Source organism: Mauremys reevesii, unplaced genomic scaffold, assembly GCF_016161935.1.
Source record: "Mauremys reevesii isolate NIE-2019 unplaced genomic scaffold, ASM1616193v1 Contig139, whole genome shotgun sequence".
Taxonomy (NCBI): Eukaryota; Metazoa; Chordata; order Testudines; family Geoemydidae; genus Mauremys; species Mauremys reevesii.
Genome location: NW_024100759.1, coordinates 117575 through 123574, shown reverse-complemented (window position 1 = coordinate 123574; position 6000 = coordinate 117575). Strand labels below are relative to the sequence as shown.

At 53.0% G+C, this 6000-nt stretch overlaps 1 non-coding gene across 1 annotated transcript; it reads right to left on the bottom strand.

Moving 5' to 3' along the window:
* Positions 1-5343: 5343 nt before the first annotated feature.
* TRNAN-GUU lies at positions 5344-5416 on the bottom strand. Its single transcript has one exon. It is a non-coding gene; the product is annotated as a tRNA-Asn (tRNA).
* Between the last annotated feature and the right edge of the window lie 584 nt (positions 5417-6000).

The window sequence follows — 6000 nt, the reverse complement described above, 5'->3', positions numbered from 1 at the left end:
TGCCAGCCAGGATCCCGGCCGCCAACCCCCTCAGGCCCGCTACCAGCCTGGGATTCTGCTCACCCAGGCTGGCAGGAGGCAGAGGGGGCCGGCGGCTGGGCTCCTGACTGGCAGGCCGGCAGCCGAACCCCGGAGTAGCAGCAGGCTGAGTGCTGCCGGCACCCCAGACTGGCAGCAGACTGAGCCACTCAACCCCACCGGCCCTGCTCAGCCTGCCTCCAGCCCACCCAGCCCGCTGCCGGCTGAGTGAATGGATCCCCAGGCTGACAGCAGGTTGAGTGGTTCTGCCCGGCCTGCCAGCCCGCTGCCAGCCTGGGGTTCCTTGGGGTCCCCAGGCCAGCAGCGGGTGCTGAGTGGGGCTGGCGGCCGGTATCCCAGCTGGCACAGGGCAGCAGCCGGAACCCCAGAGCAGTGATGGCTGAGCCGCTCAGCCTGCCGCTGCGTACCATCAAAAATCAGCTCACCTGCCACCTTTGGCATGTGTGCCAAGGTTGCCGACCCCTGCTCTATACACTAGTAAGGAGATGAGCATATTACAGTTGTTGGAGGGCTCTTATCAGGAGTAACAGGCTATAGGAAAGTCAGTCAACATTTTTTGTTTCTCTGATGAAAACTGGCCTACTCCCTGCCTCAAACCAAACCTGTCACTAATAATTGTCAACAACTTAATTTTCTGTTTTGGCTAAGAGATTGACTTTTTTTTTTTAAATATTGAAATTGGATTCAGGATTGTTAGCAAGAATTTTGGCAAACAAAGTTGTTAAATGACAATCTAAATGGCAACACAGTACTGCTTTCATACTGCTGGTCCAACAGCTGCAGTAGACCCCAAAATCCACCTCTTGGGGTGCAGAGTGGCAACAGCAGCAGCAAACCCTCAGGTCCAATCACACGCCAATGGGCACCACCACCAGCCTTACGGACCATGGTGAAGTTAGCACAGCATCTGATCTCAGGGACAGGTCACCCATGGAGCCACAGCAGCTCATCCTGCCCTGTACAGCTCCCGGATGAGGTGGATCGGTGGCAGCTGCCAGCCCGGGAGACACGCCCCCAGCTAGGGTGACCAGATCCAGATGTCCTGATTTTATAGGCCAGTCCCGATATTTGGGGCTTTGTCTTATATAGGTACCAATTACCCCCTACCCAGAGTGACCAGACAGCAAGTGCGAAAAATCAGGACAGGGGTGGGGGTGGGGGTAAAGGAGCCTATATAAGAAAAAGACCCCAAAATTGGGACTGGCCCTATAAAATAGGGATATCTGCTCACCCTATCCCAACCCCTGTCCTGAGTTTTCACACATCTGGCTAACCCCAGCCCAGCCCCTGTGACATTCCAATCCTGGCTCACTGCCCAGGAAGTGAGTTACTTTCACTTTCATTCCTCAGCAGGCAGGAGCCAGCCTCCTCCCCCCACCTACCCCCCAGCACCTCACCCAACCCATCCCTGATGGAGGGGAGGGAGGAGAGAGAGAGGATGCTCCTGGGGAGGAGGGAGAAAGGAGGGGTGCTCCATGGGGCAGGGTGGGAGAAGAATGGATGTTATGGGGGACAACAGAGGATACTGGTTCCAGAGCCGCAGGGCCTGCCTCACCTCACCTCAGCCGGGGGAAAGAGTCACACTCACAGGTGAGCTCCCTCCTCAACCCCTCCCCTTCCCAGAGACCCCAGCAGCCAATCCTCCCTCAGACTGTGCTGCATTCGGCTCTCTCTAGGACCCAGCAGCCCTGCTCTTACATGCTCCACTGCTTCCTGTCTGTCCAGGCTCCCATCAGAGCAGTGCCCCACACCTAGTGGTGCCCTAGGCAGCTGGCTATGGGTAAGGACGGCCCTGGACACATAAGAGAGAGATCAGGCTAGAGCAGAAAATGGTTAGGTGGGGTGGAGAATTTGAAATGTAAGGAGAAGAAAAATCTAACTTCTGCTCCCTCTCATCAGAGCATCTAAAAACCATGTTAGAAATACATCTCCCCCACTGCAACATCAACTCTGTGGGCTTGGGCTGAGGAAGGAACTTCTCTTCCCAGCAGCTCCAGCTCACCTGGGCTGGGCCATGGACATCTGCCCCCACAGATCTGGTACGCCTGGCCTGGGACAGGGGAGGGGCTCCTCTCCTCTCCATTGGGGACATGGCGGGATGAGAGATGTGACAGGGCTTTACGGGAAATCATTATTTGCCTGATTCATGTGCCAGTCCTAGTCCTTGCTGACCAAACAAACAGTATCCTGCATGCTGATGCCAATTTGGAGGGTCTGGGAGCACTCTCCTACCAGGAAGTGGAAAGTAAATGTAAATCTGTAGCCTTTGCCAGCTGAGGACTGTCTGATAGCAAATCTCACTATCCCATCCACCAGCTGCAGTTCTTGGCCTTGAAATGGGACATCATTGAGAAATTTCGAGACTACTTGTCTGGTGCTCAGTTTCAGGTATGCACAGAGAACAATCCACTGACTTATGTGTTAAGAAGGGCTAAGCTGGATGCTACAGGGCAGAGATGGGTGGCTACTTGTGCTAGCCATAACTTCAGCATTCAATACCAATGAGCTGGTATAATAGGGAGTGTGATTTATCAGGACCACCAACTCTTGGCTGTGGGGAGGATGTAAGCAGGGTCAGAATGAACTCTACCCTGCCATCTGTTGGTGATGTGTTGTAAAGGCTTTTGGTTGCTGATGTGCATGGTCACACCCACCCCGCATTGCATGATGGGGGTGCTTGTCCAAATGGTGATTTTGGCTGCTGTGGGATCCCCAAACACTTTCTTAATAGGGCAGGAGTAATAAAGTGTAGTAATCCTGGTCATATGAATCAAAACAGTAGAACGGTACTTAGTAGTTAATGATTTCGGACTCACCCAACCTACATAAAAATCGATAGACAAGGGACATGGGTTCCAAAGAATAGCAATTTAAGAGAGATTGAAAATATATGTGTTTAACATCCTGAGATTCTGCCGAACTCTCTAAATACACATTTTATCGTTTTCTTCTCTCTTTAGTTGAAAAATAGAATTAATTATTATTCCACTATAAATAGTGTGTTAAAGCATACACTTAAAATCTTAGACAGATAAGTAAAAAATTGAGATATACTGAAGGAAGTGGACTGTGATGCTATTTAAAAGCTTAAGTTCATAGGAATACAGTTCGGAATGAGAACCTGGCAGAAAAGTTTTGCTGCAAGAGTTAGCAGAGTGAGATTGTTGGTCAGTGGGTGGGTTTATGCAAATCCTGGACTCTTGGACGGGGGCGGGGGCACACGACTTCTGTGGCACATGCACCACCTCTGCAACTAACGTTTGCTACCTCACTCCCTAACAACACACCTTTACCTCTCAGGGCCAAAATACACTGTGAAAGAGACCTAACGGCATAAGCTTAGGGTGAGCAACTGCAGCACTAACAACAATTTGAAGAGATTCAAAACCGCCTCTGCCTCTCCACACCAGGAACAGCAGAAAGGACATCAGCAGCACCTGCAAGAGACCAACAAACATCCATTTCTACCTCCTCCATGCGCTGCCGTTAGGAACCCCTACCCTTAATGGTGAGTACTTTTCAGGCGAGGGTGACGCCTCAGGCCTCAAATGCCAGGTACAGTTACTCTGTCCTTGATCCAAAATCAACAGGAAAATACACTGGATTACTCCTGCCCCAATAACAAAGAGACTGGGGATCCCAGCAGCTGAAATGACCGCTTGGACAAGCACTCCCATCATGCAATCCGGGTGGGTGTTACCATGCAAATGACATCAGCCCCAAAAGGCCTTGACGACAGATCACCAACAGATGGCAGGGTTGACTTCATACTGACCCTGCTTCAACTAGATTGTGGCAAAGATTCCCAAACACCGAACGTTAAAACTCACCTAACGCGGGTCAATCCATCCTCATCGTCAGAATCGCCGTTATACTCCACACCTGAACGTAGCCCTCATATGGACAACATACCCTCCTAACTCAGTGGCTGTACGTTAACCTTTACCCCAGTCAGGGCTATTGCAGATTATGTATTTTTATGCCACCCCATTTTAAACCGAACTTTGCACCCTTGGGTAAGCTGTACGTTGTTCCTGAGCACCAGAAACTTCTACGCTAAACTCTGTACCGTAGACTTTTTTTCTTTGAACTTCATCTTAATAAAATGTTGACTTTGTTCGAGATCCCAGCTCCTCTTCCTTTGCAAGGCGTGTGCGTTTGCCTCCGCGTTTTACTCTGCTAACACGGCGGGGGTGATTGAGCCAGAGGTGCTTGCCTGCTGCAGACATGGATCCAAGGCTGAACCTCGTCCCCACAAGCGTAACTGAAAACAGTTTAAGAAGTGCTCCTGTCTCTGGCACTCAGCTACCCAGCTCCCAATGGGGTCCAAACCCCAAATAGATCCTTTTACCCTGTAGAAGCTAGCTGTAAAATCCTGTAACCAGGCAGCTGCCTAGTAGCCTGCGCATCTGCCTGCCAGAGCGAGGGTGTAAGGCACTAATCCGGATAGTGGCAGCTAGGTGGCAGGGGAGAGTGTGAAGAAGCAGCAGAGTGGCGCAGCGGAGCGTGCTGGGCCCATAACCCAGAGGTCGATGGATCGAAACCATCCTCTGCTACGGTGCGCTTGTTTCTTTTCCTCTGGGCCTTCAAGCGAGCGGTGACCAGCAGAGCCCCAAGAGCCTAGGCCATGAGGCAAGAGGTGGCTGAGGCGAAGTGGCGGCCTGCCAGGGAGCCTCTGGCTGCCTGGGCTGAAGGCAAGAGGCAGGCCTGGGCGTGGCGAGGGCCTCCTGTCCAGGAATGGTGCTGCAGTGCTTCCTGGTCCCCTTTTCCCACCCACACCGGCAGGCGGCTGCTGCGGGAGAACACGAGGAGGCTCTGGGGCGCTAGGCAGCGCTGTGTGTGTGGCTGTCAGGGGAAAGAGCCGAGGCTCCCGACTCGACCTGCCATTGACTCGCGTGGCTCACGCGCTGTCAGCCGGGCGGGCGGGCCAGGCCGCGGACGTGACTCAGGCTTGGGCCGCATGGCCGTGCTTTCCTGACGAGGCATGAGGCAGGCCAAGAGCTTTGCACAGCGTACAGGGAAGTGGGAGGAGGTGTCTTTGAGCCGGCCTGTCTCTCCGCTTCTCCCTTGCCGCTGGGCGGAGGCGGAAGGGAGCGAAATGTTCCCGGCTGAAAGTTTTTGTGCTCGGTTTTGAGGATTAAGCCTGAGCCTCCGGCACGGCTGCTGGCAGATGGGTTTCTGAATGGCATCCAGCCTGCTCTTGGACCACCAGCTGAAAGCACTGAGGCCAAGAGGCAGCAAAATGGGACCTTTGAGGCTCCCCACAGGCCTCAGGGAAGCAAGGAAGTAGCACGGGCTTAGCGCCGTCCTGGGTGGGCTCGAACCACCATCCTTTCGGTTAACAGCCGAACGCGCTGACCCATTGCGCCACAGAGACATGGAGGGGCAAGGCTGTATTGAGCACAAAAGCCCGGAATCAGCTCAGGGTACGGTATAGCACATGCATGCAGTGGTTAGCCAAGCAACAGCAAGGAACTGGACTGCTATGGAAGGAAACTTCATGGAAGGAACCTAAAAGAGCACCGGGCTGTGGTACAGTGCTCGTGATACACTTTCTTTGGCCTGTTTTGCTGCAAGAGTTAGCAGAGTGAGATTGTTGGTCAGTGGGTGGGTTTATGCAAATCCTGGACTCTTGGACGGGGGCGGGGGGGGGGGGGCACACGATTTCTGTGGCACATGCACCACCTCTGCAACTAACGTTTGCTACCTCACTCCCTAACAACACACCTTTTACCTCTCAGGGCCAAAATACACCGTGAAAGAAACCTAACGGCATAAGCTTAGGTGAGCAACTGCAGCACTAACAACAATTTGAAGAGATTCAAAACCGCCTCTGCCTTTCCACACCAGGGACAGCAGAAAGGACATCAGCAGCACCTGCAAGAGACCAACAAACATCCATTTCTACCTCCCTCCATGCGCTGCCGTTAGGAACCCCTACCCCTTAATGGTGAGTACTTT